This window comes from Hyla sarda, chromosome 5 (assembly GCF_029499605.1).
Source record: "Hyla sarda isolate aHylSar1 chromosome 5, aHylSar1.hap1, whole genome shotgun sequence".
Lineage (NCBI taxonomy): Eukaryota > Metazoa > Chordata > Amphibia > Anura > Hylidae > Hyla > Hyla sarda.
The window spans coordinates 250,203,448-250,230,979 of NC_079193.1; the positions used below are offsets into that span (position 1 = coordinate 250,203,448).

At 41.6% G+C, this 27,532-nt stretch overlaps 1 protein-coding gene across 4 annotated transcripts in view; it reads left to right on the forward strand.

Moving 5' to 3' along the window:
* The window catches only part of DSEL (dermatan sulfate epimerase like), a 94,538-nt gene that overhangs the window by 526 nt on the left and 66,480 nt on the right, over window positions 1–27,532 (forward strand). The window contains exons 2-3 of one of the 4 annotated variants that reach the window (XM_056521483.1): window positions 10,958–11,023; window positions 25,184–25,249. The exons of 1 other annotated variant lie outside the window; for it this stretch is intronic. The gene's annotated coding sequence lies outside the window, so the exon portion shown is untranslated. The remainder of the gene's footprint in view (window positions 1–10,957; window positions 11,024–25,183; window positions 25,250–27,532) is intronic. 2 more of the 4 variants (XM_056521482.1, XM_056521484.1) reach the window with 2 other exon arrangements.

Below are 27,532 nucleotides of genomic sequence, written 5' to 3' on the forward strand. Positions count from 1 at the left end.
AGTATATTTTATCTGCTACTACTTCTTGGGCTCCATAAATCTCAAGAATTCTGTTTGATTTTGTTTGTTGCTAGAAAATAATTAAGATTTGACTCCATCTACTGGATGATGTTTTTCATTATGTGGTGATTTTGTTTGTGTTTTATTAATAAAATGGGAGTAATCCTTGGCTTGCAAAAAAGTTTACATAGATAAATACACTATAAATAAACAACTAAATAGTACATAGAGTATGTAGAATGTTTATACTGTCTCGAAATGTATAGCCACATTCGCTAGAATTGTTCTTGGGTAAGTTTACAGTAATTCATTTGAATGCCTTGAATAAGACTATTTGGATGAATGGGACTGATTTTCAGTCACAGATATGTTTGCAAATATTTGCCAGAACTAGGTGTTTTTTAGGGTTATGAAAAAACTTTTGGATGGCCATAAAATTAAAATGGCAACAAATATTGGGGCATACTCTTCTTTGATTCATGCATGTTTATGACTGCTGCTTTATGGACTTCTACCTGCAACACTACACCATGACATGTCATCTGTAGGGACCACGTATAAAGGAACCCTGGCATTTCACGTCCATACTGACTTCATGGCAGTAGTTCTCAACTTTGAATGTCCTCAGTAAGACTTGTAATTATATAAAACAAATGGAAGACTTGGGAGAAGAACTTGGTGGGCAGCATATATAGTTATTTTTTAACGTATTTATTACTAGTGTCAAGAAGCTGTGGGCTTGGGGAGCCAGTTTTTTTTTTTAACTAAAAGATACAATGTATCTATATAATGCTGGTGTCTTCCAGAGAGAACATACAGTAGACATAAAAATTACAAACAAAACCCAAATGAGCACCAACAAATAATGTTACAAAATGATCTAAAGGGTGGGACTTCTATTATTTTTCTGTTCAAGCAATAACAATCTTTCTAGACCTCAATAGAAAACGCAAATATTTTGTAGGTGCTATCTGTCTGTCTATCTTTTTTCTTTAAAGTGAAATCCTACACTTTTCTGTTGTGTAACCTGCCGATGCATGACCCAGGAGACATGTGTCATGAATACATTAGAATGGTAGTCAACACTTGAGGCTGTAAGTGATTCCAAAACATATGCAAAAGAAAAACGTTGTTTCCAGCATGCGTTCTATAAAAATCCATCTTTATTATATTTCCAGTTATAAGAAAAGTTACAGCACGTGGCTAAAACATTCTTAGGACATACTGTCCAATGCCAGCACTGAATAAATTACCATGACTGCGCCAACATTGCTGTCCCGATTGACGGCAATGTATTCCACACAGACTTCAACCAAAGAATGAACAAGATGGATCTTTCAGTGGCTGCTGAAATTCCGTAGTAGGCTCTGTTCAGCGAAATCCCATTGACAGCAAGGGGATTCATCTGCACGTGAATTTCTGAGCATAGTATCAAAGTGGAATTACGCTCAGCGATTCTTCAGTGTAAACCTAGCCTAATGCTTAACATTAACTTTAAATAGTCAGTCTAAGGCCCATAACAGCTAAGCATAATGTGGAGACATCTTTGTATCTGTGTTACGGCATAATGTCCCCACCAGGAATCTGTGCTGCTTTTAGTTTGGATCATTAGACATATGCTGTCTCATGTACTGTTCAAAACTGAATGTACCACGTTTTTTTCCACACATTTATTTACTCATCTTTTCACATCAACAAGAGGTTGGTCCCCTTTGCACCCAAAAGATCTGCACTTTAATGGTGGTGCTTTATGGCACTTCCCAAGCCATGTTCCTCTCCATAGAGCCATGCTTCCTTGTCACTAGAACCACGGAAAGTGTTTAAGACACATAACAAATTTTCCTTGAATGAAAATGCACATAAACAAGTTCTGCCCTAAAATGTTCTTAGTCATAGCGTGTAAGATTGACACAAGAGAAATAATTTCAATTAAATCTGACCCCATCACACATTTTTACCAAACTCCACCCCTATTGGAATTGTTCTTAACCTGGATGTCTGCGTTCACACACACAGTATTTTAGTCAGTGTTGTTTTTATTTTTTTTTATTTTATTCAAATCAAAACACAGAAAAGGGAGCAAGTGTTTCTATTATGGTTTTTCCTGTGTTGGTTCCACTCCTGGACTTAGTAAAATTACTGACCACAATGAGTTCCAACTAGTGACCAAATATCTGTGTAAAAACATATCCTTAAAGCATATCAGATTTTTAATGTGTACATATGCCCAGAGATTGTTACTCACGGCAAGAGCCCAGGGTTAGTCAACCCTTCTCTTCTTATTCGTCAGGAGGATAAGCATAACCTTGAGCTTTGGCTGTAATGGTAAACGCCCCCATAGGCAACTATATATTTATGTGTCTATGTTAATGCAACATTCAACACTGCTGACAGATCCATTTTTAGGCCCTTTTACATGGCCCAACAGTTGCACAATTGCAGGCTGAGCCGCAAATCTCTGGATTTATATAGGGTGATGTGAGGCTGCATGAAAGATGCAGTCAGCCAATAAATAAGAGTTTTCTTGTTTGTTGGTTGGTCACTGATTCAGGCTGTATTTACACGTGGCAATTTATTAGGGGAACTTTTGCGGTATAGCCAAGTTTTTTATTAGCAATTTTAATGCACAATTTAGCAGTGATTTCATTCATTTTCTGTAAAACCATGACACAAATGATAGGAGAAATGACTTTCTAGCAAGATGAAACAAAATCTATGGTCAATAAAGCCAGTTTTATTACTGAGTCGGCTCAGGAGAGGCACAAATACACAGAGCTGTCATGGTAGCCATGACAGAGGGATACTCTGCTTTTAAGAAATTATCATGGCTTTTTATACTCATCTATGAACAATAGACTGCTATATGCATGCAAGGATACTTCAATCTATTTGCAACCTGCAGAATGTTGTAAACATCGATATCTAAGACATTGTATTGCCATGGTCGGAGTTTTATAATTTGGCAGATGCGCCCCTATTGTTAGACGGTATGAAAGCATATATTCTAAAACTTATGAAGCAATATTGATGCTGCAGACAACATGGTGAATTTATCATAAAATGAATCTACCAAAAAATCATGCACGATACCTTGACAGTACTCCTAATAAAATGTCACATGTGAACACAGCCTTACTTTTGTAGATTGTCAGTAACGAGTGTTTCTCTGAGCGCTTATTCAGCCAAGTATCAGTCTGAATAAGGGTACATTGAGACGAGCGGATCCGCAGCGTATTTTACGCTGCAGATCCGCCACTGAAGGACCCCTATAGGGTGCCTTTAGATGTGCCTGCTCGGGGCAGGAAATACACCGCTACGAGCAGACACACTGCTGCAATGTGCGAGTTGCGCGGTGTACTCGCACACATCATGGCCGCTCCCCCTGCTCCCTGAGCTAGGCCGAGAGGAGCCGCGATGTGCGAGCATACTGCGCATGCGTGCAGCGACTGGTTCATCGCAGTATGTCTGCTTGTAGCAGCGTATTCCCGTCCGAACAGGCACCTGAAAAGGCAGCATACAGCGCTCCTTCAGTGGCGGATCCACAGCGTAATAGTAGTAGAATAGTAGAAGGAGCAACTGTTCTTTATTTTATTTTATTTATTATGATCCAAAACTGATTCTAGCTATATATTTGTACAACAAAGCTATAATAAAACTGCACTGTGTAAGAGCAGCCTAAGGGTACGTTCACACGCGCAGATTTTTTATCGGGTTTTCCGCTGCGTATTTGAAAGTGGGCGGGCTCTTCTTGGCTGTCTGCAGAAGATTTTCCACTTTGGAATTTACGCTGTGGAAAATCCGCCACAGTCCCTACTGTCTTCGATGAACATACCCTAAAAGGGCCTTTAGTATTGACATCATGATGTTTAGTTTAATGCAGGAACAGTGAAAAGCTTCGAAACAGGATTAGATACATTTCTAGGACAAAATAACCTAGTGCATATACAGAATCATCTCCCCTCTTTCATTCACCATACCCCTTCCCTTCACCTCCTTGGTCTTGATCTTAATGGACATACGTATATGTAACAATCTAAATGCTTGTCGAATTCTGAAGAATTGTTAAGCACCTCTATGATTATGCTCTGGCCGCAGGGTATTTCTTTAAAGGGGTACTCCGCTGCTCAGCGTTTGGAACAAAATGTTCAGAATGCTTTAAGCTGGTGCCGGGAGCTCGTGGCATCATAGCCCTGCCCCCTTAATGCAAGTCTATGGGAGGGGGCATTATAATTGCCAATCCCCCTCCCATAGACTTGCATTGAGGAGGCGTGGTGTGACGTAATGAGGGGAGGGGCTATGACTTCATGAGCTGCCAGCTCTAAGCATTTGGGACATTTTATTCCAAACACTGAGCAGGGGAGTACCCCTTTAAGGCTATGTTCACACAGCGGAATGTCCATCTGGAAAACACAGGCAGTCATTCCGCACATTTTCATGTTCCACCAGTGCTATGACTGCTCCATAGACAGCAACATTTCTGAGCAAATTCGGCAAAACAATGAACAGGTTCTTGTTTCTGTGGATGCTGAAATCGGGATTTCCACAGCAGAAACATCTGTAGTAGAAATTCCACTGTGTGCATGGTGCAGCAGAATCCCATTAAAATCAATGGGACTCCACTGCAGCAGAATTTCTGAGCAGAATAGTCCCTTGGAATTTCACTCGGACATTCCAACATGTGGACATGGCCTTAATCTCCTGTTAACTTCATAGCATGAGGCTTGTCCAAGTCTATAGAAATCATGATAGGATTTGCCTGAAGTCCTTCCAATTTACAGCCAGGTGAAGCTGATAGACTTGGCATGCAGTCCGATTTATGAGCTCCATAAACTATAATGAAGCATATCAGTTGAACTGTGCACCTAGCCATGGAATGAAGCATGTTCACACATCTATAACTAGTGGGTATCAGTACTGAATACCCCTTGATATCGGGACTGAGACCTTTCAATGACCATTATGCTTTTAAATGGTGTAAAATGTATTCAGTTATTTCTGACTCTATAACTTAAAGGGCTATGCTATGTGCAGTTTTTGTAATGTACAGACCAAAAAACAGATATATTTTCCCATTAAGTTCTATTGAACTCAATGGGAAAAAAGATAATTGTGCCCACTCAGTTTATAGCCAGAATTGATGTATATTTTATGTATATCTATCTATATCTATCTATCTATCTATCTATCTATATGTATATATATATATATATATATATATATATATATATATATATATATTTTGACACACAGTTTTCCAAAACTGCCAGTCAGAACTCAGCTTTCATTTTACCAAAGTTTGTTAAGATATGAAAGCTAAGCTGTGATTGCTGTTTATGGGCAAAAACACAGATTTACTACTAGATAATTTTAATTATCTCCCTCAATGTGTCCCAATTGAAAAAAATAAATGTTTTGGACTATGGAAAGAAAAAAAAAAAGAAAAAATTATGAAAAAGAAGAGGCCCCAAAATAAAACAGATGACTGAAGACCATCTACAATTTCAGAATATTTTTAGACTTAAAAATATGTTGTTTTTTTTAACCATAAAGATGGCTCAAAAGTTGCACATAGCAACCAATGATTTAACATTACTTATTTCTCAGCTCTGGTAAAATAAAAGCTGAGCTGTAAAAGGGTTGCCATTGGTAAATCAGATTGATAAATCTGAGCCGGTTTGTGCAGCACGGCCTTATTGTTGGTACAGACATTGTTGATCTCACTGAATATGCCATCAGCATGTGATCTTTGGGTTACTTAAAAGGTTACACAATCATAAAAACAAAACAAGGAAAACAACAACTTTTGACTGGTTGTTCAGACATGTCCAAAGCTATTACTGCATAAGGTCTCACTCCTGAGACCCTCTGCAATCTCTGATTATAAGCCAGGTAACTTTGCAGCATGTACTGCTCACACCCCAGCTGTCAATTAAATCCGACCTTTTTGCTGTAGAAGTCTATGCAGCGAAAAAATCGGCTCTGCAGGCCAGGGAGTGAAGCTTGATGCTGTGTAATTCCATTAATTATAACTGGCAATCACAGCAGGTCTCAGGAGGGACACCTGGTGGGATCAATACTTTTGACTTGTCTGGGCAACATTTCAAGAGCTTTTATGAATGATAGTAATGAATTAACATTGGGACCCCCACTAGAATATAGTGGGGGAGGGGGGCACAGTTTGTTTTTCTTCCTATCACTGACTAAATCATGTCATGTCATCATGTCATGTAAAGAACAGTGACTTGTCGAATAATGCTATTAAACCACATCCGTTTAGATAACTCTTCCACCCCTACATTCTTGTCCTTGTTAGTAAAATCCGCCATTGGAACCATACAGATGCCTAGAGCAATATTTGAGGCCATTGGGTAATCGATAGGTATGTCTTTAAGTCCATTCATACCTATTAGTTTTTCTTCACATCAGTCACCAGTTTCTTTAGCATGCAAGTCAATAGGATGTAATAAACTGAAATGATAGATATCAAGGTTAACACTTTTATCCTATACAGTATGTCTACCAACTCTTCTAACAAAGAGGTTCTACAGAAGCTGTAGTGTAATATTCAGTATTCTACTTCAGCTGTTGTAGAATCTCATTATGCTCATCTTAGCTGCTTTACATCTCATGTCACACCTCAGCTTTTGCAGAAACGATTCCCCTTATTATGCATTCAATGGATGGCATGGAGGTCTGTGAGGATTTGCCAGCACTACTCACCAAGCGGCATGCACCATATACTTTATCTGGGTACAGGACATTGATAAATCTGGCATAAGCTAGAACAACACAATATTAAAGGGGTACTCCACCCTAGACATCTTATCCCCTATCCTTTGGATAAGATGTCTGATCGCCGCCACGCCCCCTTCCATAGACTTGCATTGAGGAAAGGGGCGTGACGTCACGTCACTTTTGCCTGAAATTCAGAGTTAATGTATTGATACTTCTGCCCTTATAAATTGTTCAGTAAAGTAAGCCTTGTGTGTAGACATAACAATCTGTAGATACAACACATATAAATAAGAATAACAAAAATGTAAACAAACACAGTCACTTAATTCCTTTAGAATGTTTAATATGGAGATTCAGTTTAATTTATTTTTGCTTTATATGTAAAAAAGCATGAACAATAACAAAAACTAAATAAAAAATCCTGTCATTTCTAATGGAGTAGACTGAAAGTTGAGAGGGTGATCTTCATGTCTGCCTGCCTCCCTCACTATTGATTGGTGGCTGCCTATGTGAACAGGAATATACGTTAGTAAATGTCAATTATTGATGAAGTGGTGTGAAGCTCCAGGGTCGAGCATGCAGCAGATTCATTCACTGAATTCCTTCTTCTCGTCTGTTATCTAAACAGTACAAAATGTGTCTTTACTATACTGTTCTGTGTTTATAGTATTACTAAAATATTTTTTATTTTTATTTACTTTATGCTGGATGCTTAAATGGGCACTGTCACCAACTTTATTTTTTGATATGTTGTAGTACTTATGTACTACAACATATCTCTAATATGCTTTTATTATTTATTTATTTTTTTCATTAAAAAGGTTTCATTTACATTTAAAAACCGGTCACTGAAAAAGGACTGATTTTGGAGTGGCAATCAGTACTTTTTCAGTTAGGCTGCACTCGCTCCCTGCCTGGAGCGAGCGCATTGGCTCCCCGGCCACTGGCTGGGAGGCCACTCCTCCCGCACATCGCCTCGTTGCCGCCGCTGTCCCTGCACGCCCGCTGCCGGACTCTGCAGTAACTGCAAGTGTAATGAGGGAACGGGGTATGCGGGGCGGGGGGGGGAGGAGGGAACGGGCTAGTGCTGTAGCGGGGGGGGGGGAACGGGCTAGCAAAAAAAAAATAGGATGGTGGGAGCTACCCTTTAACTATTTATGCTGTTGTCAAAGTCAAGGGTGGAATTTAAACAGTTGGGGCCAATCTTTAAAGGGGTACTCTGGCCCTATTACGTCTTATCCTCTATCCAAAGGATAAGGGATAAGATGTATGATCACGGGGGTCCCGCCGCTTGGGACCCCCGCAATCTGTCATTCAGCACCGACCATTGTGAGCTCTCTGCAGCGCTGGAGGCTCTGAGTGTGAAGTGTGACAACCACGTTTCGTGAGATTACCCCTTTAAGTGTTCAAGGATAAGAGCCCCCCCCCCCCCTCAGCTTGCAGCCAATGCTGGTGCTAGGTTATTTGTGCCCTAGGCAAGACCAGCTACTTACGCCCCCCTTTAATTTTCCCCCTTCTCACTCCCCAATGCTGGTTTTAACTTTAGAATTTTTACCATTTGAAACTACAGCTCACAGTATGACCTAAGCAGTGGTAAGAGTATGCTGGGAGTTGTACTTTCACTTATGATACCTGCTGAACTTACTAGTGACTACAGTACTAATAGGACACAATCAGACAAAATACACAATGACATAATGTCCTACAAGTGACATCTTCTCTATAGCCTTTTCTTCCTTCTTCATCTGCTCCTGGCATACCCTGACAACAGCTATCTAACAGTGTCTGCAGCTCTCAGCAGCAAACTGAGCTAACATTGAGACTCCCTTCAAAATCTGCTCTGCAGGTCTATTTCTGTCAATTTCATGTGTAGATGAGATTTCAAAAATCACATTGTGGATTTGCTGTATGAATTTCCATGCAGAAAATCTGCAGCATATCAGACTAATGTGCATTTACCTGAATAGTGAATTGCCAATTGAATGGATGAAATAATGAAATACATATGTATTGCATTGATCTGAATAAGCAATTAAAAGATTGTTCATACATGTAAACTAGGGCAGGGATGTGCCCACATAGGATCACAAGTGGTTTTGAGCCCCTGCCCCTTTTCCGCACCTGCCCCTCTAGTGCCCTCACAAAAGGAGCTGCAGACTCAGGGTGACAGGTGCAGTAAAAGTATCCATTACTAGGGATTTGTATGTGCATTTAACGCAGGTGCTGTGCCCTCCCAGTAGGAAGCGGGCACCACTTACCCCGTCATTATCTGCTATTTCTCTTCTCCTCATGGAGGAGACAGGAGCAGAGAAGGCAGATAAAAGCTCTATATGTCCCAGCCAAAAACTCCAACCTGTGCCGAGAAAAATGGGGCCACAATTATGTGTAAGAAATGATGTGTACATATGTGAGTACCTGTATGTATGTGTCTGTGTGTGTTTATATGTGACTAAATGAATGTGTGTACCTGTATGTATGATGTGCCTGTTGGCTATATCTTCTTTTCTATTCACTTCTGTGTATATATATGTATGTATATGTGTCAAAGTATCTGTTTGTATGTGTGAATATTCCCTATGTACTGTATGTGCCTTTCTTGTGCTTGTATGTATTTGCCTGTGTGTATGTAGGTGCCAGTGTATATATATGTAGGGAATAAATGAAAGCACAGAATTTAGAGAATAAGTTGAGGCACAGTATCTAGGGAATTTAGACATTTATAAGGAATTAATAGGGTAATGGAAGCACAGTATAAAGGGAATTTATGGAAGCACAGTATATAGGGAATTTATACATTTATAGGGAATTTATAGATGAATGGAAGCACAGTATATAGGGAATTTATGGAAGCACAGTATATATTTCATTCAAATTGGCACAGTATATATTTCATATATGGTGGCACAGTGTATAGCTCCTTAATAGTGGCACAGTATATAGCACATTAGTGAAGCGATCTGATTGGTTGCTATGGACAACTTCACCACTCTTCCCCCGCACAGGTTTTGATAAATCTCCTCTATAATACAATTTGTCACATCAAATTTCTATTCATGCATTTTATTCAGCCCTTTTTGCTTTTGGTCAATTTTTTCAGCTGTTTATGCCTCAAAATGAGACTCAAAAAACAGTGTGTGAACATAACCTTGTAAAGCTTTATATGTTGCTTGTAGGTCCAATGCCTGCCTCATCTACTTTCTCTGTAAGCTAGAACAAAACCAGTTCCCCAGTGTTGTTAAAGGGATATGCAACTCCCTAGCAATTGCTATAGGGATATGCAGGGTATGGCGATACATGGCTTCCTCTCACTCTGGTTCCCTTCAGGGCCAACAAAACCCTGGGAAGAGTCAGCGCTCCATTCATAGTAGAATACAGGAGCTGTGGACTGTTATCTAATATGCCTGTCAAGACTAATATATTAGTTACATATTATGTTATGACTAGTGTTGTGCGCAAATATTCAAATAGAAAAATTTTATCGCGAATATCGGCACTTCGTGATTTCACGAATATTGAGAATATAGTGAAATTTATTCGTTATGACAAATATTTGTTTTTATTTCACAGTACACATCACAATGATATGTACTGTGTAAATAAAAGTGATCATCCCTCCCTGATTCCAGCTTGTGGTCCAAAGAAGGCGAATATGCGAAAATTTGCAGAAATTGGCACTTCCAGAGGATACTGATCCCTCCCTTCTTTAAGCTTATGGGCCAATGAGAAGGATGAAAATACAGTTGTCAGAGGTTAGCAAAATCACTAGCAACCAATAGAAAGTAGTTAGTTGAAAGATATAATCGCTCATGCGCATTTTGAAAATTTAATTTCGCATGGAAAAAATAGTTAATGAATATGCGAAATTCGCAAATATAGGACGAATATTCAGCCATATATTCATGAAATATAGCAAATCCGAATATGGCCTATGCCGCTCATCACTAGTTATGACACCATTCCGAGGGGGTGGAGCCTACACCATATTGTTTTAATCAGAGGCCTCTACCAGCTTGATCTGGCCAGCTTTTTATTTAATCTTTTTTATCAGAAAAACAAACATTTTAGACATAAACTTACAAAACTAGTTTGTAGTTTATCTTAGAGAACATGTCACCAAATACCTTTCTTAACCTAGCATTCTCTTTCCAGGTAAGTTATACTTATCTTTGCAGCATTTTCAAACAACACTAAAAGCTGTCTATTATCCAACATTGTCAAACAGGTTTGTGAGTATTCTTTTCACTGGTAATTCAAGGAGGAGTGGAACATTCTAAAACCTGTTTCATTGGTATGTAAACCTTATATTATTATTATTATTATTATTATTTATTTATTTTTTTGTCTTTTACCACTCTTGGCTTTGTTTTTTGTCCTTGACTAGTGCGTAGTACAGGGTGGGATGAGGACAGATGTAATTGCCCTAGGGGCAGGTGGCAGTAGCCCCTTGTGTTAGTGATGCCAGGGCGTGGTTTATCTTCCCGAAGGAATACTGCTGGATCCTGGGCTAGGCACGGGGGCAATATTGACTCCGACGCCAAGTTACGGAACATTGGTAGCTTTACTGAGTTAGACAGGTGGAATAGTCTATACAGCTCAGCCAGGCCCACAGAGGTGACCAGTGACTTCAGAGACCTTAGGGCTTGCTGGGACTTGCAGTGGACTGGGACAACTTTGATACAGGCCATGCTGACTGAAGACAGGTCGACTTTGACTGACTTGACTGAGACTGATGATACCCCGTTTGTTGCTTACCAGGCTCTGACTTGGAGCTGGGGTTGTTGACTTGTAGACTTGTGGCTGCGTGGATGACTTGAGGCCTCCTCTGGACTCCAGACACACTCTCTGGACTTGACTACACTGGACCTCAGCAAAGACTTAACTGGAAATCAAGAGAGCGAGCCAGCTCCTCAAAGGTCTTATATGGGGGAGACTAGAAGGGGTCCCACAGATCACCCAAAGGTCACATGGTCACTGATACTTCACTGGGTTACAATCACATGACACTGATTAATCACATGTCAACGGTTCTTAAAGACATAACACTTTTATATACAATACACAGCATAAAGATAACTATTCAAGGGGAACAGGTGCAGGGGGCACAGGGGACACTGCAGGGAGGCTGCCTGACAGGGCAGTTAGGGTACAGGTTAACAAATCCTGTACTGGGCCACCACAAGTGTGTTACAAGTCATAGAGGCATACGTATGTTCAGGGAACTAGTTTATGGCTATACCACACTGAACTAACATTGGCTGCATGAGAACAGGACACTGAACTTAAGACTGTTGTTAGAACACTGCGTAAGTGAGTGTTTATGGCTTTATGACATACTTTTGCATTTCTTTGAGTTCACTATCTTATAAATACTATTACATTGAGTATACATGTAGCAATGCAGCAAGTCATTGTTTTCAAGTGTGGTAGCCCTTGGCGGTGTATGGTAGTGTTGGTATGGTATCGGTATAGGAGGGGTTAATGTTAACCCTATAGTTCGTGACACCAGACTGAGGGCTGGTATGCTGAGTCAATGCTCTGGCCTATCGCCGCCATTCCCAGTAATGATAGGTGCATGAAATGACTGAAAGTCCACAAAGAGATTGAATTTGAACAACTTTACTTAAGTGCTTGCAGTATCCAAAGCACAGTATTAGTCTTATAGAAACAGTCCTTATCTTGCTTAGTGACTGGCAGTTGTTGCGGACCTTGAGCTAGTCATACAGTCTCTGAATTTAGGGTAGATATTTGCAGATCCGTCTGGATTTAGGGGTATTATTAGGTCCGGTGATGCTGCAGAGTGTCTGGAGATTGATACACTCTAGACTTAGAATTGCTCAGCCGTTGCCGCAAGGCTCGGGCCTAACTCACTGCGTTAGTTGCTGCGCAGATCCTTCTCTCATGACAGCCCACGAGGTAAGAGAGCGACACATGGCTGTCGATCCCCCACATGGGCAGGGGGCGGGGCAAATCCGACCGGCCCGAACATCTGCCACCTACCACCACAGAGAGCAACGGGACCGCCCACGTCACAGGGCCTCCAAAGGTCCCCAAGCTCAACACCACAGAGTCCACCCAGTCACATGACCCGCAAGTCCTGCAACGCCACGGCACAGGCAATCAACCACCTATCCACAGATACATCACCACACCCACATCAACCCTACATAGACCACTGGTCCACCAGCAGAAATAGAGGTGACAAGGGGCCAACCAAGCGACAGGGACCCATACGTCCCAGGGACTCCGGCCACGGGGACCCACACACACACAGGCACCGCACAGGATGCGGCACCGGGATACCACACAAGATCATGGGCTAAATTGGAAATCAGCAAATAATCTAGCATTATGGTCTCTGAATAGCTAAACTGTTTTAATGTATTTTGCATTATGTTTTATACTTTTCCTGCTTTTTTAATTTTTCACCTTTTGGAACCTTATTTTTTTCTTTTTTTTTTCTTTCTTGAATGTTTAAATGTACTTTTTCCTAATTTTAAATTGGTCAGGGTCTGAGCTACTCTTTTCAAGCCCCTCTAAAGATAGGGAAAAATATGTCTGATCACGGGCGGTCCGGCCACTGGGACCCCTACGATCTCCGGGCTGTCACCGCTGCATTCTGAACTCAGAAGCTTGGGGCCTCTGTGTTCATGACATCACGCCATGACCTCTCCATTCATGTCATGCCCCCTCCCATAGACATGAATCTATGTCAGATTGCTGTAATGCCTGACCCCCCTGCGATCAAACAACTTATCCAAAATACCCCTTAAAGCATTATTATTTTTTTGCATATTTTCTATTTAATTGAATGTATACAATATTATTATTATTATTATTATGTAGTAGTAGTAGTATTTAGAGGAACACTCGAGAAAAGAAAATACTGCACTATTGTTTTCGGAAAAAATGGTACAGATTGCACAACTGATGTAGACCTTAAATGGGCACTGTCATGAAATAAAAAAATTGATATGTTGTAGTACTTAAGTACTACAACATATCTCTAATATAGTTTAATTAAAAAAAGTGATTTTAAACCAGTTTAAAATCACTTTTAAATTCGGCCACTAGGGGTCGCCCTCCTAGTGGCCGAATGCATTCGGCAGTGACGTCACTACAGAATTTCGTCTCATTTGAGCCTGGCAAATGAGTCGAAATTCCAGTCACTGCGGTGCTCGCTCCCGCCTGTCAATCAAACAGGCGAGAGTGAGCACAGTGAAATCCAGGGCTGCGCATTGGCTCCCTGGACTCTCACACTGGCCGCCTCCCTGCTGCATATTCTCCCTGCAGCAGGGAGGCACATGGCTCTTACCTCTCCTTACAGCCGTGGCTCCTATGGGGATACGCCGCCTCCTCACTGCTGTGTCCTGTCATTACCGGGAGCGCGTTATAAAGAGAGGGGGGCGCCATTTACAGGGCCCATCACACACTGAGCAACAAGCGTGTGCCCGGCTTCCTGTCATGCTCCTACACTCTGGTAACTCTCTCTATGGTTCTGGAGGACTTTCAATCCTCCAGAAACATAGAGACAGTTTCCAGAGTGTACGGGCATGACAGGAAGCCGGGCATACACTTGTTGCTTGCTACGGACCCCCGCTCATGGTCCGGCACAGGTGAGGGGGAGGGGGGCGATATTGGTCGGGGGCTGGGTGTCTTCCAACACAGGGTGCCTCCAGTTGTTTCCCCACTACAACTCCCAGCATGCCCTGACAGCAAATAGATGTCAGGGCATGCTGGGAGTTGTAGTGGTGAAACAGCTGGAGGCACCCTGTCAGGAGAACTATGGGCGGAACTCGGCCCCCAGCAGGCATCAGTGACATGGTGCCTGCTGGGGAAGTCTGCCTGGTAGTGAGCACACTACCAGGCAGACAAAATGCCATTTTTAAGATAATAAAAAAAATAAAATAAAGGCAGGGAGGGGGTTAGGGATAGATGGGCAATAGGCAGGGACAGAAAAAAAAAAGAGGATGGTGGGAGCTACCCTTTAAACATTAATTCAATTTATTAATGACATAGATTTTATTGTCACCCCATCAGTTCTTCTGCAGTAGCTCCTCCTGGTCATGTGACCAGAGTAACAACAGTCTATCTGGTTTACTATTCAATTCAGTAGGAACCTAATAGAGCTGTGAGTAGATTGGTCTCTAGTGGTGTTATTAGGCAACCACTTTAGTAAACTGTATTTGTCGGTGAACAGAAGAACTGTGCCCTGTACTATAGAATTCTAGCACCGAATCAGAGATTATGTAAAGATATCATATATTGTTATAATTAGTTTGAGATTAACTCATTGTATAAACTCCAAGAATCAAATGCAAAGTAGTCTACCAACAAAGATGGAAAGTAAGTATGCAGACTAAAACTTAACCTTTAGTCCAGTACATTTAAAATTGCCCTCACAAAACAGGACAACAAAAATAACTGGCCCTACAATACCCCTAGGTTACCTGTACCTAGGCGGAGAGGACGTCCTGATAAGGACAGCCCTGCAACGGAACCTACCCCTGTTAAGCTATAAGGTCCCTACAGATATCTGACTCACTTACTAGTAATAGTTAGACTATCTGACTATGTGTGGCTATGCCCTACCCCTTGCTTTAATATATATCACTCAAATAAAAATGTAAGTGCAAATACAGTGGTCCATCAGGTTACAATATTAATTGATTCCAGCACGAACATTGTATGTTGAAACCATTGTATGTTGAGACCATAACCTCTATGGAAACCTGGTAATTGGTTCTGAAGCCCCCAAAATGTCATAGGAAAATATTAGGATTAAACAAAAATAAGTAGTTAACTTATATAGATAAAGCAAGTCCTTACATATAAAAGTAAGAAAGATCTGCTGGGAGCTGTAAATCACTGTCTATGTAGAGGACAGGAGCTTCTTCAGGGTCCTGAACAGTACTTGCAATGTCCTAAAAAAGTGAAAAATGGAGCCGCCCTCACCTGGTGTACAAAGGAGCAGCTAACACTGGAACAGGTAAAGAGCAATACAGAACATGTAGTACCCCCCTGTACTGTAGGGGGCGCTACCAGACAGCCAGTCAGTGCATGCACTTCACTAATACAGGGGTTTTACCAGTGAATGCCTATTCCTATTGGTCAGATCTTTCAGCCATTGACATGTTTCACAGATCTGGACTGTCCGTATCATTGTATGTTGAGTCTGGTTTCAAGTTGCAATGGTCCAAAAAAGACCATTGTATGTTGAAACATAGAAACATAGAATGTGTCGTCAGATAAGAACCATTTGGCCCATCTAGTCTGCCCAATAATGTGAATCCTATCAATAGTCCCTGGCCCTATATGAAGGATAGCCTTATGCTTATCCCATGCATGTTTAAACTCCTTCACTGTTTTTGCAGCGACCACTTCTGCAGGAAGGCTATTCCACGCATCCACTACTCTCTCAGTAAAGTAATAATAGAAACATAGAATGATAATAGAAACATAGAATGATAATAGAAACATAGAAACTATTGTATGTTGAGGCCATTGTAATTTGAGGGATCACTGTACAGAAGGGATTGCCCATATCATAGTATAAGGCCCACATAGAGTGCAATCAGCAAAATTTAGCAAAATTTAGGTGATAACTCCCCATAGGTATGATTATCAATTACAGAAAATAGGCAATAGGTCCTCATAGTTATGATTATCAATTATACAATCTATGGATATGCCCAAACCGAGGATAATAAAGAAGATGCCTTCTGGCTGATACTTATGTTTCTGATGACCAAGGTGTCTGTTTTCATTCTCGTGTTTCCTCGTGTGTTCTCATTCAACGTGTTTCCACTACCCCATTTTGTCAGGAGAATAACTAGGTATGATGATGAGGAGCGCCCCAAGATGGATAACTGCTGTCCCAGATATCACAGGAAGTCTGCAGCGGCTATTGAGTGCATTACCAGGGTGTCTTATAGCTTAACAGGGGCAGGTTCCAGTGCGGGGCCGTCCTTATCAGGATGTCCACTCCGCCTAGGTACAGGTAACCGAAGGGTATTGTAGGGCCAGTTAGGTCCACACCCCAATCCCCCGTTGTCCCTCCCTGAGACCTTCCCTGAGCCTCGGGGGCTAAGGTCAATGATAGTCAGACTGATACCTACAGTATGTTCTCATATCTTCAATTGATATTTGGTTCGGCATCTTCTATTTTTGATTACACTTATATCACACTTTTTTGAGCACATGTGTGATTTTTCTTATCCTGTTTTGTGAGGGCAATTGTACTGTAGTAAAGGTTTAGGTCTGCATACTTACTTTCCATTCACTCATTGTAACCTACAAATCCCATGTCTTTATTGTAACAATTTGTTAATTGTTGGTGGTTTATATGTTTTTTTTTTTCTTTATTCAAATCAAAACACAGAAAAGGGAGCAAGTGTTTCTATTATGGTTTTTCCTGTGTTGGTTGCACTCCTGGACTTAGTAAAATTACTGACCACAATGAATTCCAACTAGTGACCAAATATTTGTGTAAAAACTTATCCTTAAAGCATATCAGATTGTTAATATGTACATATGCCCAGGGATTGTTCCTCATGGCAAGAGCCCAGGGTTAGTCAACCCTTCTCTTCTTATTCGCCAGGAGGGTAAGCATAACCTTGAGCTTTGGCTGTAATGGTAAACACCCCCATAGGCAACTATATCCAACACTGCTGACAGATCCATTTTTTAGGCCCTTTTACATGGCCCAACAGTTGCACCATTGCAGGCTGAGCCAATAAATAAGAGTTTTCTTGTTTGTTGGCTGGTCACTTATTCTTTCAGGCTGTATTTACACGTGGCAATTTATTAGGGGTACTTTTGCGGTATTGCCTAATTTTTTTATTAGCAACTTTAATGCACAATTTAGCAGTGATTTCATTCATTTTCTGTAAAAACATGACACAAATGATAGGAGAATTGACTTTCTAGCAAGATGAAACGAAATCTATGGTCCATAAAGCCAGTTTTATTACTGAGTCGGCTCAGGAGAGGCACATATACACAGAGGGATACTCTGCTTTTAAGAAATTATCATGGCTTTTTATACTCCTCTATGAACAATAGACTGCTATATGCATGCAAGGATACTTCAATCTATTTGCAACCTGCAGAATGTTGTAAACATCGATATCTAAGACATTGTATTGCCATGGTCGGAGTTTTATCATTTGGCAGATGCACCCCTATTGTTAGACAGTATGAAAGCATATATTCTAAAACTTATGAAGCAATATTGATGATGCAGACAACATGGTGAATTTATCATAAAATTAATCTACCAAAAATCATGCACGATACCTTGACAGTACATCTAATAAAATGTCGCATGTGAACACAGTCTTACTTTTGTAGATTGGTAGTAACAAGTGTTTTTCTGAGTGCTTATTCATCCAAGTATCAGTCTGAATAAGGGTACGTTCAGATGAGCAAATCCGCAGTGTATTTTGCGCTGCAGATCCGCCACTGAAGAACCCCTACAGGGTGCCTTTAGATGTGCCTGCTCGGAGCGGCAATAGGCCGCTACGAGCAGACACACTGCTGCAATGTGGGAGTTGCGCGGTGTACTTGCACACATCACGGCCGCTCCCCCTGCTCCCTGAGCTAGGCCGAGAGCAGCCGCGATGTGCGAGTATACTGTGCATGCGCACAGCGCATCGCACATCGCAGTGTGTCTGCTTGTAGCAGCGGATTGCCGCTCCAAGCAAGCACCTGTAAAGGCAGCATACAGCGCTCCTTTAGCAGTGGATCCGCAGCGTAATGCGCTCTGGGGATCCACTCGTGTGAACGTACCCTAAGGGTGCTCCTACACAGTGTGGTTTTGAAGCCAAAACCAGGTGCAGATCATAATGAATTAGCTAATATAAAAAAACAGATGCTACTTTTACTCTGTTGAATCCACTCCTGGATGAAATGGATTTAAAAAAAAAAAAAAAATAGGACAAAATAACCTAATGCATATACAGAAATATAGAATCATCTCCCCTCTTTCATTCACCATACCTCTTCCCTTCACCTCCTTGGTCTTAATCTTAATGGACATACGTATATGTAACAATCTAAATGCTTGTCGAATCCTGAGGAATTGTTAAGCATAACTATGATTAGGCTCTGGCAGAAAGGTATTTCTTTAAAGGGGTACTGCGCTGCTCAGCATTTGGATCAAAATGCTCAGAATGCTTTAAGCCGGTGCCGGGAGCTTGTGACATCATAGCCCCGCCCCCTCATGATGTCACACCTGCCTTCTTAATGCAAGTCTATGGGAGGGGCATGATGGTTGCCACGCCACCTCCCATAGACTTTCATTGAGGGGGTGGGGCATGGCATCATGAGGGGTGGGGCTATGACATCATGAGCTGTTGGCTCTAAGCATTTGGGACATTTTATTCCAAACGTTGAGCAGCGGAGCACCCCTTTAAGTCTATGTTCACACAGCGGAATGTCCACCTGGAAAACACAGGTCATTCCCCACATTTTCATGTTCCACCAGTGCTATGACTGCTCCATAGACGGCGAACATTTCTGAGCAAATTCCGCAAAACAATGAACAGGTTCATTGTTTCTGCGGATGCTGAAATTGGCATTTCCACCGCAGAAACATCTATAGTAGAAATTCCACTGTGTGCATGGTGCAGCAGAATCCCATTAAAATCAATAGGACCCTACTGCAGCAGAATTTCTGAGTGGAATATTTCCTTGGAATTCCTTTCGGATAAGTTTTGATAAATCTCCCCCAGTATGTCTACCAACTCTTCTCAAGAGGTTCTACAGAAGCTGTAGTGTAATATTCAGTATTACTACTTCAGCTGTTGTAGAATCTTATTATACACATCTTAGCTGCTTTACATCTCATGTCACTACTCAACTTTTGCAGAAACGATTCACCTTATTACACATTCAATGGATGGCATGGAGGTCTGTGAGGATTTGCCAGCACTACTCACCAAGCGGCATGCACCATATACTTTATCTGGGTACAGGACGTTGATAAATCTGGCATAAGCTAGAACAACACAATATTAAACCTATTGCACCCTTAGAAAAGTGGTGGAAAGTGCAAAACATAAAGGGGGACATTTATCAATGTTTGCTTATGTATTCCTTTTTTTAGTTATTTTTTTCTTACAATTTTATTGCTTATGTGCAACGTATTTATTAACTGGTTTCAGTCTGTTGATAAATTTCTTTCATGTAAGCATTTTTTTTTATAGTGTTTTCTTCTGCTCCATGTCTGAGCTGGTGTAAATTTAGTAGGTTTTTTTTTCATGCAATGCGACTTTTTTTGCAACTTTCGCACTTGAATCTCTGACCACTGCAAGTCAAAAATCACTTTTTGCTTTGGTAAGCAAGTTTCTAGCTTTTTTTTTTGCTTAGGGCGCTGCACAATCAAAAAGGTCACACAAAAAATAGAGTAGTCGCACATGCGACAATTTTGCAACAATTTTGAGCAAAAAAAAAAAACTACTAAATGCTTTGATAAATATCACCCAAAGTGACCACATTCAGCACCACTCTGAAGCCTACCCACCATTTAGCACACATTCCTATGTGACAGAAAAGGTGGAAAAGATCATTTGTAAACATGGTGTATAGCTTGACCGGCATTCACTCTATTTTTGCCTGAAATCTGCCCTTATAAGTTGTTCAGTAAAGTAGGCCTTGTGTGTAGACATAACAATCTGTAGATACAACACATATAAATAAGAATGACAAAATGTAAACAAACACAGTTACTTAAAGGGGTATTCTAGTATTTTTTTTATTTGACTATGCTACAGGAGCTGTAAATTTAGTGTAGTTCATAATATAGTGTCTGTTCCTGTGTGTGATGGTTTTTTCACAATTCTTATGTGATTTTCATCCCAATATTTATTTTTAACAGCATACAAAATGACTGGTGTCTCATAATTTTTCATAGCTTTCAATGCGGTCGAGACCTGACTCACTAGTCAGCTGATGACAGGGAGCTTGTCTGCTTCAATGGGTGGAGGGATTGCTTGCAACTAATGCAACAGCTGTAGGCATCCTGATTGAAAACCACAGGTCTGCAGCTCATTTAGTTTCAATGGGTGGGGTAGCTGATGTGTGGGAAGGAGGAAAATGAAATCATGGGCTTTGTAGGCAAACAAGAAAACAGAAAACATGAAATACAAGTTCACAGAAAGCTAGCCACAATGTTATGGTAATCTCACAGCATAGCCATTTAGCCCAAGACAAGCGCAGATCCTTCCTAAGCATGTCCATTACTGTCTGCCAGGTATGTACTAAAATCCCCTTATGCTGGATAACCCCTTTAATTCATTTAGAATTTTAATATGGAGATTCAGTTTAATTTATTTTTGCTTTATATGTAAAAAAGCATAAACAATAACATAAACTAAATAAAAAATCCTGACATTTCTAATGGAGTAGACTGAAAGTTGAGAGGGTGATCTTCATGTCTGCCTGCCTCCCTCACTATTGATTGGTGGCTGCCTATGTGAACAGGAATATACGTTAGTAAATGTCAATTATTGATGAAGTGGTGTGAAGCTCCAGGGTCAAGCATGCAGCAGATTCATTCACTGAATTCCTTCTTCTCATCTGTTATCTAAACAGTACAAAATGTGTCTGTACTGTACTGTTCTGTGTTTATAGTATTACTAAAATATTTTCTTTTTTTAAATTTACTTTAGTAAATAGAACAGGGCAAAAATGGGTCCATTAAAGGTGTATTAGGTGAGCTCTGGAGCTGAGGGCAATCCATACCCTGCTGCTGACAGCCTCCATCAATAGACGGCAAGAAGTTAACCCCTAATGCTGGATGGTTAACTATTTATGATTGTGAAGCGTGCCGACCATGTTTCATGACGTCACGACTCCACCCTGTGTTACATAATGTCCCACCCCCTCAATGCAAGTCTATGGGAGGGGGCGTGATGGCCATATTAGGGCAGGTGTACCCCTTTAAGTGTTCAAGGATAAGAGCCCCCCCCCTCCCCTCAGCTTGCAGCCAATATTTGTGCCCTAGGCAAGACCAGCTACTTGTGCCCCCTTTAATTTTCCCCCTTCTCACTCCCCAATGCTGGTTTTAACTTTTGAATTTTTGCCATTTGAAACTACAGCTCCCAGTATGACCTAAGCAGTGGTAAGAGTATGCTCGGAGTTGTGCTTTCACTTATAATACCTGCTGAACTTGCAAGTGACTACAGCACCAATAGGACACAATTAGACAAAATACACAATTACATAATGTCCTACAAGTGACATCTTCTCTATAGCCTTTTCTTCCTTCTTCATCTGCTCCTGGCATACCCTGGCAACAGCTATCTAACAGTGTCTGCAGCTCTCAGCAGTAAACTGAGCTAACATTGAGATTCCCTTCAAAATCTGCTCTGCAGGTCTATTTCTGTCAATTTCATGTGTAGATGAGATTTCAAAAATCACATTGTGGATTTGCTGTTTGAATTTCCATGCAGAAGATCTGCAGCATATCAGACTAATGTGCATTTACCTGAATAGTGAATTGCCAATTGAATGGATGAAATAATGAAATACATATGTATTGCATTGATCTGAATAAGCAATTAAAAGATTGCTTATACATGTAAAATAGGGCAGGAATGTGCCCACATAGGATCAAATGTGGTATTGAGCCACTGTCATGTACCGGCAGGACAGGTAGTGGATCCTCTGGACCGGAGAGACGATAGAACGGGTTGTACTGGAGGACCGGTTCTAAGCAGTTACTGGTCTTGACCAGAGCCCGCCACAAAGCGGGATGAATTTGTTGCGGCGGTAACTACCAGGTCGTATCCCCAGTAACAAATCAACCTCTCTGGCAGCTGATAGCGTGGTACACAGGGAGCAGGCAAGAGTGTAGTCGGACGTAGCAGAGGTCAGGGCAGGCGGCAAGGGTTCACAGGCGAGTATATGGTAGCAACAGGTTTGGCAATGGGCAAGGCAACTATCACAGTAGGGAATGCTTTTTCTGAGGCACAAGGCACAAAGATCCGGCAAGGGCAGGAAGGGGCAGGTGCCTTTTATTGGGAAGGACAGTGGGAGGTGAGGAACCAGTGCACCAATTACCGGTGCGCTGGCCCTTTAAATTTACTGAAGTCGGCGCGTGCGTGCCCTAGAGAGTGGGGCCGCATGTGCCTGGATGCAGAGGAGCCGAGAGCCGTGCAGGAAGAAGGTAGGCCGAGCAGGGACGCGGCGTGTGAGCGGGGACCAGCCGCCACGCCAGCCATGTCTCTGCCACTGTGGGGCCCGTGCTCCCGATCAGTGCGTCTGACCGGGTGACGCCGGAACCCAGGAGCGGAGGGCAGAGGCAGCGGGCGCTTCGGTCCGGAGGTGAAGACCGGAGCGCTCGCTGTGACAGCCCCGGCCCCTTCTCTTTACCTGCCCCTCTAGTGCCCTCACAAAAGGAGCTGCAGACTCAGAGTGACAGGTGAAGTATCCATTACTGGGGATTTGTATGTGCATTTAACGCAGGTGCTGTGCCCTCCCAGTAGGAAACGGGCACCAGTTACCCTGTCATTATCTGCTATTTCTCTTCTCCCCACGGAGGAGACAGGAGCAGAGAAGGCAGATAAAAGCTCCATCCACTGTATGTCCCAGCCAAAAACTCCAACCTGTGCAGAGAAAAATGGGGCCACAATAATGTGTAAGAAATTTTGTGTACATATGTGAGTACCTGTATGTATGTGCCTGTGTCTGTTTATATGTGACTAAATGAATGTGTGTACTTGTATGTATGATGTGCCTGTTGGCTATATCTGCTTGTATATTTACGTCTGTGTATATATGTTTCTAAATGTATATTTGTGCTTGTGTGTGTATATATATATATATATATATATATATATATATATATATATATATATGAAAGCACAGAATTTCGAGAATAAGTGGAGGCACAGTATCTAGGGAATGTATACATTTATAAGGAATTAATAGAGTAATGGAAGCACAGTATCTAGGGAATGTATACATTTATAGAGAATTTATAGAGGAATTGAAGCACAGTATATAGGGAATTTATGAAAGCACAGGATATATTTCATTCAAATTGGCACAGCATATATTTCATATATGGTGGCACTGTGTATAGATCCTTAATGGTGGCACAATATATATTTTATTCAAATTGGCACAGTGTATACCGGTAGATCCTTAATGGTGGCACAGTATATAGCACATTAGCGAAGTGATCTGATTGGTTGCTATGGACAACTTCACCACTCTTCCCCCGCACAGGTTTTGATAAATCTCCTCTATAATACAATATATTAAAGTGCATTTGTCACATCAAATTTCTATTCACGCATTTTATTCAGTCCTTTTTGCTTTTGGTCAATTTTTTCCACTGTTTACGGCTCAAATTGAGACTCAAAAAACAGTGTGTGAACATAACCTTGTAAAGCTTTATATGTTGCTTGTAGCTCCAATGCCTGCCTCATCTACTTTCTCTGTAAGCTAGAACAAAACCAGTTCCCCAGTGTTGTTAAAGGGATATGCAACTCCCTAGCAATTGCTATAGGGATATGCAGGGTATGGCGATACATGGCTTCCTCTCACTCTGGTTCCCTTCAGGGCCAACAAAACCCTGGGAAGAGTCAGCGCTCCATTTATAGTACAATACAGGAGCTGTGGACTGTTATCTAATATGCCTGTCAAGACTAATATATTAGTTACATATTATCTTATGACTAGTGTTGAGCGCAAATATTCAAATAGCAAATTTTATTGCAAATATCGGCACTTCGCAATTTCACAAATATTGAAAATATAGTGAAATGTATTTGTAATGACAAGTATTAGTTTTTTTTTTTTTTACCGTACACATCACAATGATATGTACTGTGTAAATAAAAGTGATCAGCCCTCCCTGCTTCCAGCTTGTGGTCCAAAGAAGGCGTATATGCGAAAATTTGCCAATATTGGCACTTCCAGAGGACACTGATCCCTCCCTTCTTTAAGCTTGTGGGCCAATGAGAAGGATGAAAATCACTAGCAGCCAATAGGAAAGTAGTTAGTTAAAAGATATAATCGCGCATGCGCTCTTTGCAAATTTCATTTTGCATGGAAAAAATAATTATTATGTGAAATTTTCAAATATAGGACGAATATTCTGCCATATATTCGTGAAATATAGCAAATTTGAATATGGCCTATGCCGCTCATCACTATTTATGACACCATTCCGAGGGGGTGGAGCCTATACCATATTCTTTTAATCAGAGGCCTCTACCAGCTTGATCTGGCCAGCTTTTTATTTTATCTTTTTTTATCAGAGAAACAAACATTTTAGATATAAACTTGCAAAACTATTTTCCAGTTTATCTTGAAGTACATGTCACCAAATACCTTTCTTAACCTAGCATTCTCTTTCCAGGTAAGTGATACTTATCTTTACAGCATTCTCATACCAAACTAAAAGCTGTCTTCTTTATTATCCAACATTGTCAAACAGGTTTGTGAGTATTCTTTTCACTGGTAATTCAAGGAGGAGTGGATAATGCTAAAACCTGTTTCATTGGTATGTAAACCTTATATTATTTTCTTTTTATTTTTTGTCTTTTCCACTCTGGGCTTTGTTTTTTTGTCCTTGACTAGTGTGTAGTAGAGGGTGGGATGAGGACAGATGTAATTGCCCAGGGGCAGATGGCATTAGCCCCTCATGTTAGTGACGCCAGGGTGTGGTTTATATCCTCCCGAAGGTATACCGCTGGATCCTGGGCTAGGCACGGGGGCAATAATGACTCAGACACCAAGTTACGGAACAATGGTAGCTTTACTGAGTTAGACAGGTGGAATAGTCTATACAGCTTAGCCAGGCCCACGGAGGTGACCAGTGACTTCAGAGACTTTAGGGCTTGCTGGGACTTGCAGTGGACTGGGACAACTTTGATGCAGGCCACGCTGACTGAAGACAGGTCGACTTTGACTGACTTGATTGAGACTGACTATACCCCGTTTGTTGCTTACCAGGCTCTGACTGGGACCTGAGGGTTGTGGACTTGTAGATTTGTGGCTACGTGGATGACTTGAGGCCTCCTCTGGACTCCAGACACACTCTCAGGACTTGACTACACTGGACCTCAGCAAAGACTTAAAGGAGTACTCCGCCCCTAGACATCCTTTGGATAGGGGATAAGATGTCAGATCGCCGCTGCGGCACCGCGCTATCATTACTGCACAGAGCGAGTTCGCTCTGTGCGTAATGACGGGCGATACAGGGGACATAGCAGTGTGACGTCATGGCTCCGCCCCTGGTGACATCACGGCCCACCCCCTTAATGCAAGTCTATGGCAGGGGGCGTGATGACCGAGGGGTATTGTAGGGCCAGTTAGGTCCACACCCCATCCCCCCTCCCCCCGTTGTCCCTCCCTGAGACCTTCCCTGAGCCACGGGGGCTAGGGTCAGTGATAGTCAGGCTGATACTTATGTTCTCATTACTGGAATTGATACTTGGTTCGGCATGTTATATTTTTGATTAGACCTATATCACAGTTCGGTGTGACTTGGATACACAGCTTTGGTCAATATAAATATTTTTTCTTTTATGATCATATGTGTGATTGAAGTGCTGTAAAATCAGCCACCCCTGTGCAAATCCTCAATTTAGTCCTCAAATGTATATAGTGCGCTGTCAGTCCTGAGCCTTGTGCGCCCGCAGAGCATTTTATGCCCACATATGGGGTATTTCCGTACTTTTTTCCTTTTACTGCTTGTGAAAATAAAAAGTAGGGGGCAACACCAGCGTGTTAGTGTAACATTTTTTTTTTTTTTACACTAACAGGCTGGAGTAGCGCCCAACTTTTTCTTTTCATAAGGGGTAAAAGGAGAAAAAGTCCCCCAAAATTTGTAATACCTCGTATGTGGCCCTAAACTGTTTTCTTGAAATACGACTGGGCTCCGAAGTGAAAGAGCGCCATGTGCATGTGAGGAGTACATTAGGGATTGCATAGGGGTGGACATAGTGGTATTCTATGCCAGTGATTCCCAAAAAGGGTGCCTCCATCTGTTGCTAAACTCCCAGCATGCCCGGACAGTCATTGGCTGTCCGGAAATGCTGGTAGTTGTTGTTTTGCAACAGCTGGAGGCTCCATTTTGGAAACACTGACTTATAATAAATTTTTCATTTTTATTGGGGGGGGGGGCAGTGTAAGGGGGTGTATATATAGTGTTTAACCCTTTATTATGTGTTAGTGTAGTGTAGTGTTTTTAGGGTACATTCGCACTGGCGGAGGTTTACAGTGAATTTCCCACTAGGAATTTGCGCTGCGGTGAAAAATTTGCACAAACTTCAAGCAGGAAACTTACTGTAAACCCGCTCGTGTGAATGTACCCTGTACATTCACATGGGGGGGGGGGGGGCAAACTTCCAGCTGTTTCAAAACTAAAACTCCCAGCATGTACTGACAGACCGTGCATGCTGGGAGATGTACTTTTGCAACAGCTGGAGGCACACTGGTAGGAAAACCTTCAGTTAGGTTCTGTTAACTAACTCAGTATTTTCCAACCAGTGTGTCTCCTGCTGTTGCAAAACTACAGCTCCCAGCATGTACTGGTCGCAGAGATGTAAATATGCAACAGCTGGAGGTATGCAACTACAACTCCCAGCATGCCGAGACAGCTGTTTGGGCATGCTGGAATTTGCAGTTTTGCAACATCTGGAGGGCTACAGTTTAGAAACCACTGCACAGTGATCTCCAAACTGTGGCCCTCCAGATGTTGCAAAGCTACAAATCCCAGCATGCCCAGACAGAAAACTGTTGTGTGGGCATCCTAGGAGTTGTAGTTTTGCAAGATCTAGAG